The 13,378-nt window shown below is 41.4% G+C and overlaps 1 protein-coding gene across 1 annotated transcript in view; it reads right to left on the bottom strand.

Moving 5' to 3' along the window:
- ABHD17B (abhydrolase domain containing 17B, depalmitoylase) overlaps positions 1-13,378 on the bottom strand; it is a 49,677-nt gene that overhangs the window by 20,330 nt on the left and 15,969 nt on the right. The window lies entirely within an intron of this gene.

Genomic DNA, 13,378 nt, shown 5'->3' with positions numbered 1-13,378 from the left:
GCACCGTCCTTGGTGCAGAGGTAAATAAATTACTAAAAACTTTAAAATTCTAGGTTGTCGCACCTCAAAAAATGCAGAAAAGTCCAAGCAAACTGCATACCAGCTCTAGCCCTGTTAATTTACAGGAAATCTGGTTACTTTACTTTGGTACTCTGCCTAGTATAAAAAAAATTTTTTTAAAATCAGGAGAATCTTCTGGCGCTCACGTGACTCCTTGGCTCTCTCCTCTTCCCGGCTGACAGCTATAGCGGGAGGGGCTAAGAATTCCCTCTGATGTATAGAAAAGTTCCCATCTGTACCTATAACAGACACAGGGGATGGGATGTTTTTATTGTAGTTATGATAGCAGAAGAGGAGGGCTGGGCAGTGGATAGAGCTGCAGAACTTCAGATGAAAGAAGCATGTGAACCGACTACGGTTTCAGGAATCGGAAGCCATGATAAACCGTGGTCAGTTTACAGGGGGAGGACAGAACCAGACAGGATCAGCCAGGTTTTATTTAGGTGATAGAAGGGGCCAAAAATTACAAAGCACAAGCACTGTGCAGTTATTCATGCGTGAAAAGAACAGGATTCATTTTTGTTTAGGGTAACAAACGCTTTAAGTAAGATTCCCATCAGGAATCATTTTTGTGGTTAGTCTTCAGTGTAGAAACCATAGAAAAACAGCAGCAGTTTGGTAAGATTTTGCTAAAAGGAGGATTATTGCTGCACATCCAACATCAGGATTACATTATTTTTTGTAAAAATCCCTGCACGTCCTAAAAATAAAAATTAGGACTGAGGGGGTTAGGCAAAATGTAAACTTGTATAGGTAGAAGTCTGAGCCCCTGTACAAAGTAATGGTGCAACCCTGTTAAAAAAAAAAAAAAAAAAAAAAAGGGGGGGGGGGGGAGAACACGATTTAGACACCTTTCCAACCTAATGGAGACATGGATTTAACAAACTGTCTGTAGGCTGCTGCAACGTGCTGCAGTTGAGAATTTCACAAGGTGTGGATCTATGAAGACTGCTTTGTTCTGAGCCCTAGTTAATGTGTGGGGTTGGCCTGGCTCAGCAGAGGCCTGGTTACCATGGCCACTGAGGATTCTGCCTTTATTTGTATTTTAAACATTGTGCAGACCAAATTCTTCAGATTATGGAAATAAAAATAGAATATCAAAACACTCGTTTGTACCAAGGTAGCCTGTTTGCATAATAAACAGGTCTTAAATGCCAAAATTCTTCAGTGCACACCACATAAACCTTGGTAAAAATTGGCATTTTTGGAAAAGCTAAGCAAGTCCACTGCACTACATTGAAGTAGTGAAGAGTACATCTGATAGTGTGAACATATGCAGCATTATCATTGGCCAGCTGTTCTGTACCAAGTAAATGTATCACACATGTTTAATTTTTTCCCCATATACGAGGCGTAATTTAAATACATGCATGGGTAGACTTTTTATAATGTAACAATCTAGTCGCACAATCGCCTTTAGATTGATCGAGTCTAAATAATGCTGGATACAAGTGCCTGCTTACACAGTGCATTCAATTAATTGTAGTCAGTAGGACGCAATATATCGTTCTCTAGGGGTGTGTGTACATTTTTTTATATATATATATATATATATATATATATATATATATATATATATATATATACACACACACACACACACACATATATACACACACACACACACTTTATTTATTCAAGTGTAATATATATATATATATAGAGATATATATATATATATATATATATATATATATATATATATATATATATATATATATATATATATATATATATATATATATATATATATATATATATATATATATATATATATATATATATATATATATATATATATATATATATATATAGTTTGAAAGACCGCTGGGTAAATTACGGCGACATAAAATATTGCGACCACCACCATTTTATTCTCTATGGTCTCTGAAAAAAAAAGAGAAGAGATAGATATCCATCATGTTTGGGTGTTCCAAGTAATTTTCTAGCAGACAAAAATGTTGACTTTATGTGCTCAGGGTCATATCCAGAGGTTGTCTTTGGAAAATAGACGTATGAGTGCTGCCAGCATTGCTGCAGAGGTTAGAGGAGTGGGGGGTCAGCCTGTCAGTGCTCAGACCATATGCCACATGAAAATTAGTCTGCATGGCTGTTGTCCCTGAAGGAATCTTCTTCTAAAGATGATGCACAAGAAAGCCCACACTTTGCTGAAGACAAGCAGACCAAGGACATAGATTACTGGAACCATGTCCTGTGGTCCGATGAGACCAAGAAAAATGTATTTGGTTAAGCTCTGTGATGTCGTCATGGAGGAGTGGAAGAGGACTCCAATGGCAACCTGTGAAGCTCTGGTGAACTTAATGCCCAAGAGGGTTAAGGCAGTGCTGGAAAATAATGGTGGCCACACAAAAAATTGACACTTTGGGCCCAATTTGGACATTAATGGCTGTGTGTTGAGTGATGGAGGGGACAGGAAATTTACAATGTTATACAAGCTGTACACTCACTACTTTACATTGTAGCAAAGTGTCATTTTTTCAGTGTTACATGAAAAGATATAATAAATTATTTACAAATATGTGAGGTGTGTATTCACTTTTGTGAGATACTGTACATACACACCTATCCTCAGTATACATAACCCAACAGTAAAATAAAATATACCCAATGGGATATAAAATACACATTTGTTGGTAGATCGGGTTGTATTGCCTTTTACAAGGTATTCCATGACAAACTTTAATAAAAGTCAATACACAGATTTTAGCAAAAGATCACTTTTACTATGAAGCAAAATAAATGCGTGGGTGGTGTAAACTATAATTTCATCCAGAGCACATCTGCTTTGAGTACACATAACAAAAGCTGAAAAAAAAAACAAAGCTTTTGGAACCCATTGTGCTTCAAATTAACTAGTTACAACCTACACATGCATGGTTAGTGGTGTGTTTTTTGTTAGACTCTTTGGTCAATGAGCCACAATTTTTCACATAGAAAAAGAGTTGGGTAATATCTACAAAATTACACTCCAAAGGTCACCATGTATTAAAAGAGATTTTTGCAGTTAAAACCACAACAGCCACTACAGCCTAAAACCTTATCACATTGGCCTAGTCCGATTTTGTTACGGTATTTCACTGCGGTACGGTTAACGTGTGTTATGTTGCATTGGGCCAAGGCAGCCCAATCAATTGGAAAAGTTGCCAACGCACCACATTGGGCAAAAGTACGATTTCACCCCCAAAAGATGGGAGCTGCAGATTAACCAAGAAGCCGTTACTACACAGCAGTCAAAAACATAACATAATTTAAAAAGGAGTAACTCCAGTCAATTGTGTTTATTATGCTGGCAGGGACCCGAGAAGAGTAGGTTCACGGTTGCTCTGTGCAATTCAATTGCACAGAGCAGGCAAGTGTTAGAGCTGCATAATCGATTACTACCCCCCCCCCCCCCAATCTCCAGGCTGGATGACCCGCAATTTTCGGGTGCGGCCATAGGAAAGTCCCCGGCTTCGGCCTAGCTCCGGCCATCTTGGTACACCCGGCAGCGGCTGTTTAGTCAGGAAGTGACGTTTCGTTGCCACCATCTTGCTCCACCCCACACTCCTGCACAGTAATGTTAGTGAGAAGGGGGCAAGCGGACATCTTGTTACACCCAACGGAGTTTTAGATTGCAGTTATTTTCAACACAAAATGGAGCTTATGTGCTTAAATACAGTATATGTAAATCTGATGGAATGTTTACATGTAAAATTTTAAAAGCAGCAGCAAACCTGCTGACCTTACATGCTTGCTAATGTGAAAGAACCCCTCTGATTTTCATATCTAGTTAAATGTGAAAATCAGAGGTGTTCTTACACATTAGCAAGCATGTAAGGTCAGCAGGTTTGCTGCGGCTTTTAAAATGTAACATGTAAACATTCCATCAGATTTACATATACTGTATTTAAGCACATAAGCTCCGTTGTGTTGAAAATAACTTTACATTTTTGAGAACCGTGATCTTCATTTTATGCAAAAGAAACGCGATTCTCATTTTCCCCCAGAATCGTGCAGCTTTAGTAAGTACCGTATTTATCTGCGTATAACGCGCACTTTTCTCCCCCTTAAAATCAGGGGGAAATCGTGGATGCGCGTTATACGCCGATCACCTCCAAACCCGCAGACGGACACCAACAAGGCTGGATGGACCCCGCGCAAGGAAGCCGCAGACGGACACCAACAAGGCTGGACGAACCCCGCACAAGGCTGCCGATGGACGCAGGGCAAAAATTTAAGTGTATATATATTTTACCTTTGCAATAGCTTTAAAGCGGAGTTCCAACCACAATTAGCATTTTTTAAATGTATGTGCTTTTATCCTGCGTTTTTATAATATAAATCTGGTCACTTACTATTTTACAATCCGCCGCAGATCTGCATAGATATTCAAAAAAGATAGTTTATAAAACTATATCTACACCGTTGTCATTTTGCTTGTGGGCATTGTGAAGCCTATAGGCACTTACTTCCTGGAAGTCTTGGATGGGGAGTGATAATTGGACAGCGCACTGCATCCTGGGAAATGACAACACATGTTTCCCAGGAGCAATAGAGGGAGGTGATGTCAGATTCCTAGGTGGTTTCAAAGGCAGATTTCGTGGGACTGCATAGCAACAGGCATTTCCAGATGAGTAAAAAAAAAAGTTCTGATGGATGGATCTGATGTTTTTTTGATGGAACCTCCACTTTAAGCAAGCTCCCAGCAGGCTTTCAACAAGCTTTATGAAGTACTGAAGTCTTCTAGCAGCCAACATACTTTGTTGCAAAATGAGAATAATCTGCAGATACATATAGGTATATATACCCAACGTTACAGCCCTTTTTCAACAGATAAATTAGAGAGGAAAAGTTTATAGCAGAAACGATTTTCAAAAAAAATTCCCATTAGTACACCCCCCAGTCTCCGCCCGGAATGGAGGGGCGGAGACTGGCAGGGAGGGGAAGCACACCACCTCCATGGGCAGCACAGACTGGGGCTAAAAAAAAAACCTCCGCCCACTACAGGAAATAGAACTCCCGCTCGCTGTGATTGAACTACAACTGGGCGTGTCAGACCGCTGGCTGAGCTTAGGAGAGGGATAGAAGCCAGCGGTCTTACAAACAGGATGTCAGCAAGCAGGAACGGCTTTTCAGCAAGTTCAGCAGCCTATTGAAGAGGAACTACAGAGCTCAGGAGAACATGGATAGCAAAGTTGGTGAAGATAGATCAGCAACAAAAACATGGAGAAAGGTTTCTCCCCCCCCCCCCCCCCCCCAAGTTCTGCCTTAAAAGTAACGTGCTGAGTTTGGGGAAATATACGGTAGCTATTGAAAAACAATACAAAAAATTGCATTGTGTCAGGTAAAGTATACTACCCATTAATGGTGTTGCTGGCCATGTTTCTTGCAAAAGGTTGGATCAATGAATGTAATGGGTAGCTCAGAACCTGGAAAGGATTGCTGCTTTAGAGGACATCGTTACAGCTCTGAACTGCAGGCAAAAAACTGGATTTTCTGCAGATTTTGCACCTATAATTGGAGCAGGATTTCATTGCTTGGGTGCAAAGAAAAAATAAAAAAAAAAAGTGTCAAGGCATTCCAGAGAAAAAATAAAAATGAAACAACGTTCTATATAAATGATCGATCACACACTTCAACTTTAAGCTGATTTTACACTGCTCTGTAGCAAAATCATGAGAAGGCAAAAGCTGGAAATTTGACAGCTAGTAACAGACATAAAAAAAAAAAACTTGCCACTTCTAAATACCACATTTATGCGCGTTTGCGTTTAGAAGCGTTGTTTAGGGAGGGTCAGGAGACCCATGAAAAACAATAAGCACAGAAGGCACAGCAGCATTGCCAGCCTGGGGGAGAGGGTACGGTTATCTGGATTAGTAGATTTAGCAAAATTAAGCCAAATTCCAGATCACACTTTATAATCAGTTCCAGCAGATTTTCTCCTTTTGGGATAAAGATTTTGCAGGAATAAATAAAATCTGATCATTTAATCACCCCTGCCAGTGTTAAGTGGTTTGTCTCATCCATGTGATGTATTCTGCTGGAGCTTTTTTTTTTTTTTTTTTTTTTTTTTTTTTTAAGGCCACAGGACGCTGCTAAACGTACGTTCAGAGGCAGTTGGGACACTTTTCAACTGCTCCGGAACTCATTTAAAGCGGATGTGCCATGGGAACAAAATATTAAAAGTCAGCAGCTACAAATACTGCAGCTGCTGACTTTTAATATTAGGACACTTACCTGTCCTGGAGTCCAGCGCCGATCGCAGCAGAGCACGAGCGATCGCTCGTCACTCTGCTGCTCCCCCCGCCATCCACGCTGAGGGAACCAGGAAGTGAAGCGCTGCGGCTTCACTGCCCGGTTCCCTACGGCGCATGCGCGAGTCGCGCTGCGCCCGCCGATTGGCTCACACGCTGTGTGCTGGGAGCCGAGTGTTCCCAGCACACAACGGGCGACAGACGGGATGTGACGGAATGCCCGTCTTTCGCCCGTATCGTGTGGCCGGAAGTGGGTGCAAATACCTGTCTTTAGACAGGTGTCTGCACCACCCTCCCCCCTGAAAGGTGTCAAATGTGACACCGGAGGGGGGGAGGGTTCCGATCAGCGGGACTCCATTTTAGGGTGGAGGACCGCTTTAATGTTACCCTATGTGACCATGTACACAGTGTTGTTTATTGCCGTTTGGCTGGATCACTAAATGAAAAAACAGAAAACGAAGCATGAAAACGAATGCAGCCATCACATCCAAAAACTGGTAAGCTGCAATATTACAAATGTTTGCTTATGAGTATAATAACGCTTTAATAACTATATTTGGATGCAAAGTAAATGTATATCTTTTGTGGCCAAAGACTATTTTATGAAGATTTCTCTGACTGGTGTTCAGGTTTAAGCTGATAGTAAGGTGTATGAAAAAATAAATAAAACCACACACACCACAAAGCACTGATCAAATTACATTTCAGCCGTGCTCTGGGACACTCCACAAGGTGATTATCCAAACTGTAAATTAATCCCCGTGTAGAACATAAGCTTTAAGAGCTCAGGGTCAAGGGTTTAATCACTGGTCAAGTTCTTAAGCAAGTCTTGATTTACACCGCAAGTAACACGTTTCTTCAGAAGTACTAAAAAATATTGGGGGAAGAAAAATAAGAAGGCAAAAACAAACAAACAAACCATTCATTTGACCTTTACAATGGCCAAAAAATCTATTTACTTACAGCAAATAAAAAGTATGCCATTACTCTGACATCTGTAAACTGCCTTCATACTTCTGCATTGCTAGTCTATGCTTTGTCATGGTCCCCATGTTCTAAACCCCCATCCACACCTGAGGGTTTTGCAGCATGACTGACCAGTTTACCCTTCAGTGCTCTGTTGCTTGTAGTCCTATGCCCTACACTCAACGTTGTACATTAGCCGTTGTGACGTGAGGGCCCGTGGAATCCAGAACCCCTTGGAAAGGTTGGCAAACCCCTTGTTTCAGCTCCCCATGCACCTCCCATGTCTAAGTGACCCTGTGTCCATTAGAGAAAATATATGACTGGGATTACTTAAAATGGGAAAGTAATATTTATCCACAATATCTCCTAGGACAGGGATATGCAATTAGCGGACCTCCAGCTGTTGCCAAACTACAAGTCCCATCATGCCTCTGGGTGTCATGCTTGATGCTGTCAGTCTCGCTATGCCTCATGGGACTTGTAGTTTGGCAACAGCTGGAGGTCCGCTAATTGCATATCCTTGTCCTAGGATATATGTAAAGACTATTGGTTTGTTTGAGTCTGAACTCAACATGTTCGTTAAGAGGGCTGATCACATTGGCCTCTGTACAATGTAGGAGACAGGCCGACTCATACTGGAGCTCCTGCCATTGTGTGAAGGTGTCCTGTGATTTTTAGGGATGAGCCGAAACCCCCCATTCGGTTTGCACCAGAACCTTCAAAACGGACCGACCGTTCGCTGGAACATTTAGAACCCCATTGACGTCAATGGGACTCGAACGTTCGAATTCAAAAGTGCTCATTTTAAAGCCTAATATGCAGTAATTGTCGTAAAACATCTGAGAACCCGGGTCTTGCCCCAGGGAACATGTATCAATAAAAAAAGTTTTAAAAACAACTTTCGTTTTTTCTGGAGCAGTGATTTTAATGATGCTTAAGAAAAAAAAAAGAAAAATCCCTTTAAATATCGTACCTGCTGGGTGTCTATAGTATGCCTGTGAAGTAGCACATGTTTAGAACTGTCCCTGCACAAAATGAGATCACTATAAGAAAAAGTAATTTAAAACTGCTTGTGGCTTTAATGTAATGTCTGGTCCCTGCAATATGGATGAAAATCATTGAGAAAAATAGCAGACACAGACAGTACATACACCACGTAGCTTTAGGTGCACACTGCAGAGGACACAGGCAATACACCACGTGAGAATACTGCAGCTAGCACAATCACCTGCCTGCCAGTAAATTAGGAAGAGCTGATTTAGCTAAACTATACTGTGTGTATGTGTATATGTGTATATGTGTATATGTGTATATGTGTATATGTGTATGTGTGTATGTGTGTATGTATGTATGTATGTATGTATGTATGTATGTATGTATGTATGTATGTATGTATGTATGTATGTATGTATGTATGTATGTATATATATATATATATATATATACATATACATATATATATATACACACACACACACACACACACACACACATATATACACACACACACACACTAGGGCCGAAACAACCAATCGATTATGAAATTAATCGATTAATCGGCCAGTAACATAATGGGGTTAAAAACTAAAATTAGCCCTTTACAGTAACGATTTGCTTTTTTTGTACTATAAATAGTAATTTTACTGTCCCACAGTAAAAAAAAAAAAAAAAATTAACCCCTTACAGGAGTGATTATTTGCTCTTTTTGTACCTATTTTTGTTTTTTTAACCCCATTATGTTACTAAACATCTCAGGCCTGGGTTCACACCTCTGTTTTCTGGTGCTTCTTGAAGAAACACACTACAGTTCATTTACATGTTTTCCTATGGGACACGTTCACATCCATGATTTTTTTTCAGCTGCTGCATATTTGGAAAGGGGCGGGGACTTTTTAATGCAAAACAGTGCCATTTTGTTTTTTTTGGTTCAATATACTTCAATGAAGAATCTGCAGAAAAGCATATAATGTGTTTTTGCGGCAATTTGCGTTTTGTAATCTGCCCAACAAAAAATGTAATATTTTTTTTTTTTAAGGCTATTAATCAAAATAATCGGCCAACCAATCGATTATGAAAATAATCGTTAGTTGCAGCCCCTAATATATACACACACACACACACACACACACACACACACACACACACCACCTGGGATGCATATATATCCTCTACACACTAACTTTCTCTGTCTTCGCTCTTTAACCACAGCAACACACTACACAAGGCCGACATGCAGGTGGCCTTTTATAGTGTGGGGCGTGTACTAACCCCCCCCCCCCCCCCCATAAGCCATAACTGGCCAAAGCCACCCTGGCTTTGGCCAATTATGGCTCTCCGTTTATTGCAAGCTGTGATTGGCCAAGCATGCAGGTCATAGTGCATGCTTAGCCAATCATCAGCCAGCAATGCACTGCGATGCCGCAGTGAATTATGGACTGTGAAACGTAACTCGAATTTGGCGTGAACGGCCCAAAATGTTCGTAATTCAACGAACGATCGAACATACGATGTTCGAGTCAAACATGAGTTCGACTCGAATACGAGGCTCATGCCTAGTGATTATACATCATCATAAGTATAAACAATCTACTGTGTGAAGCTCGGTGACAAAAAGTCTGACCTGTAGTGAAATCCTAATTAATCACAATGGCCAGGTGAGCACGGAATCACCTTGTATGGTTAAAGGATTAGTAATTAGCTCATGTTAATTAGGTTCCTGGTTACAGTTTGTGTTGTCATCCAGGTGTAAATATTTGTGCGAGATCTCAAATAAAGCAGGCAATTCCTGATGCACTCCAAAGGCTGGTGTTGTCTGGTTCTTGGGGGTTACTATAGCCAGATCCATAGGTCTCGTGTTCCAGGACGAAGGAAGTGATATACTGACTGAAGCACTCAAGTAGAGTGTGGGATGTCCCGTCACAGCCATTTTTTTTTTAAACCACAATTGGGAATCTTTGGCCGCCCCCAGACTACAATAAGAGTGCCTGTAAAATGCTCAACACATGTGTTTTTGCACATTAAAGAACTACTCTCCTCTTGCCCAGGTCCAGCTGTGAAGGCCCACCACTGCCCAGAATGGTTCCTGGGCTCTCCTGTTCCTCTGCGGAGTCCAGAATTACAGTAAAAAGGTCCAGTTGGCTGCCCATAAAGAAGATGGAGAAACAACCATTCCACGATCTTCTGTCTGAGGAATAAACTCGGAAGCAACATGATAACTTTCAAAGCTATCATTTCCTTCATTCACCTTGTTTCTGTGGATGTGAAGATTCATCGTTTTGGCCAGCTTTAAGACTGGTATGCACAGGCTGAAAGAGAAGGGAAAAAAAAAAAAAAGCAGGAACCGTCTGACATGCGGTCAGTGTGTAATGTCCAACAGAAGCTGGTCCCACGAAAGGCTTATATCGAAGGGACATGCTGGTAAACCAGCATCCGAATGGTCTTTACAGCCAATGGCTTTTAATACCTCAGCTTTAAAAAAAAAAAAAAAAACTTATACATTCAATTCCATCCAGCAGATCTTACTAGTCGATAAGGCGACACTTTCTCCTTTAAGCAAGTGCATTTTCCTGGCTGCATGTTGCCCTTACTGATCTGGTGTACAAAGATCACACGGGAAAACATATGAAGCTGCAAATAAGAGATTAGTAGAGAGCCATTGTTAGCAAAAAGTTAGTGTTTAAACTAATGAATACCTATACCTACTCTGACATCAAACAAGGAATAGCTTGAATAAGGAACTATTCACCCATTCAGATATACAGTAGGTTTAGAGTGCTGGAAAGTCAAGGTCATAAAGGTCCAATTTACTGTACTATCTGGGATGGTTGTTTTTTGGCAGGATGCTGTATACAGGAAGGGACTATCAATTCCACCCTCTCGCACCAAAAGAGAATAAATATAGAAGCCATTAACCTAAGTAAACCAGAACGACAACGAATACAAGTATGGAATTCTATTTTACTTTTTAAAGCTGAACCTTAGCCAAAAACAATTTAAGGCCATTTGCACTGTAAAAAGAAATGAACACTAATGAATTGTGTGCAATGTGCAGCTACTGCATTATGTAATGATCTTACTTCTATCTCCCCTGTACTGTACAGTCCAGTCCACACCAATCGTTCAGCTCCAGCTGGAGTACACAGATCACATTGGGTCAGTCACTCTGCAGCTTGCCCAATCCTAAATCATCCAAACAGAGAGCACATTGAAATGCAAGATGTTTCTGGAATGGATGAGCTGCAGAGAGATCCGCTGTGATCTGTGTACTCCAGCAGGAATTCTAAGTTTCAGGGCTGACTGTATGAATATACAGCTGGCCAAAGATGGTTTGAAATTCAGCTTCTTCAGCAGGGACTGGACGAATTTCAATCCATCTATGGCCATTTCTGTTCGAGAGCAATCAATCAAACTGGCTTGTTGGAAAAAAAATTCAGTCGATCTGTGCATGCAGCCAATGGCTGCAACACTGATCAGTGTATTCTGATGGTGGGGGAAGTCCCTCCCTGCTCTCAGAATACAATAACCCAATGGGAAGGATTGCCTCATCCACCTTGAGTGTTTGGATTGGGGAAATCAATCCATCTATGGCCACCTTAAGAGCCAGTTCACACTGGCGTGACTCGTCAGGTGGCTTAGTCACGCTCCGTTGAATGGAACCGTTCAAATAGGAGAAACTCCGGTCGCTCAGACTTAGAAAAGGGTTCCTGTACTACTTTGGGACCACTTGCATTGACTTCAATACAGAAGTCGTTTTGCAAGTCGGCTCTGAAGTCATGGCCAGATCGCCTTGCCGAGTCGCTCGGCAAGTCATGCTGCCCCAGTGTGAACAAGTGTTAAAAAAAAAAAAAAAAAAACAACACACCACACACCCCATCTCTAGTATAAATTGTCTAACTTTACCCATAACAACTTGATCATATTTTTTCTTTTATGTTTTTTTTTTTTAGCAAGGAACATACTTTTTACATTAATTATGCTACCAAAATGTGTTGTAAATTGCCTCCAGCATTGCTCCAGTTTCCTCTTGATGGAGGCTGCCATTTTGCTGAAGGCCAGAGCCCCGCAGCAGTAAGTCAAAACAGAACTAAACCCATTGATTTTTTTTTTACTCTTAGTTACATCCACTTACGGGAGTCTGCACCACAGCCCGTGACGTCACAGAGGGGGCTCCCTCCCCCTCTTCCGGCCGCCAGGCCAATATGAGAGAGGAGCGGGGCCTCGCGCATGCGCAGTAGGGTTCCCGGCGTGAAGCCAAAAGGCTACACTGCCGGGTTTACTTACCCGCAATGACGGCAGCACCCGACAGCTGATGGAAACCGTGCCGACATCGAGGGACTCCAGGACAGGCAAGTGTCCCAATATTAAAAGCCAGCAGCTGCAGTATGTGTAGTTGCTAGCTTTTAATTCATTTGTGTCCGCAACACCCCTTTAAGGTCATCAGCAGATCGTTCTCTACAAAATTTGGCAGTGACTAAAAATGGAGCAAAAAAGCATGTGCAGAGCAGGGCGAGAGTATTACTAGATTTTAAACAGTATAGTAGAACCGCGGACTGCGAGTAACGTGGTTTACGAGCGTTCTCATAAGACGAGCAGGATTCCAGCCTCTGGGGTGTGCAGTACCGTATTTGGCCAGAGGTGCGGGGGTTCCGTTGACGCTCAGCCACGCAGAGCCGATTGGAAACACTCTGTTCCCAAGTGGTATCCGATGGTCTTTCTCCCCCCCCCCCCCTGGCCACATGCAGTGCTGCATACACTAGCAGTGACACTGGAATAAATTATCTGAGTTTCCATATATTCCCATGGGGAAACTCACTTTGATATAAGAGTGCTTTGAATTACAAGCATTCTTCTGGAACGGATTATGCTTGTAATCCAAAAGGTACTACTGCAAATATACACTTATTTGTAATGTTTTACAGCGCTACCTGCAAGAGGGGCCAGGCTAAAGTGATCCAGCAGGACTTAATTTTCTGATGAAAGTTACACTTTATCTTTGCCAAAAAAAAAAAAATTTGGCTAGAAAATACCGGTTTTCATATACTTTCCATTTCTATACAAGTCATTCTTCTAGGCCAGTGATGGCAAACCTATGCATCCCA

Source organism: Rana temporaria, chromosome 1, assembly GCF_905171775.1.
Source record: "Rana temporaria chromosome 1, aRanTem1.1, whole genome shotgun sequence".
In the NCBI taxonomy this organism is placed as follows: domain Eukaryota; kingdom Metazoa; phylum Chordata; class Amphibia; order Anura; family Ranidae; genus Rana; species Rana temporaria.
The sequence above is the reverse complement of the archived record's forward strand: the minus strand, read 5'-3'. Positions and strand labels throughout refer to the sequence as shown.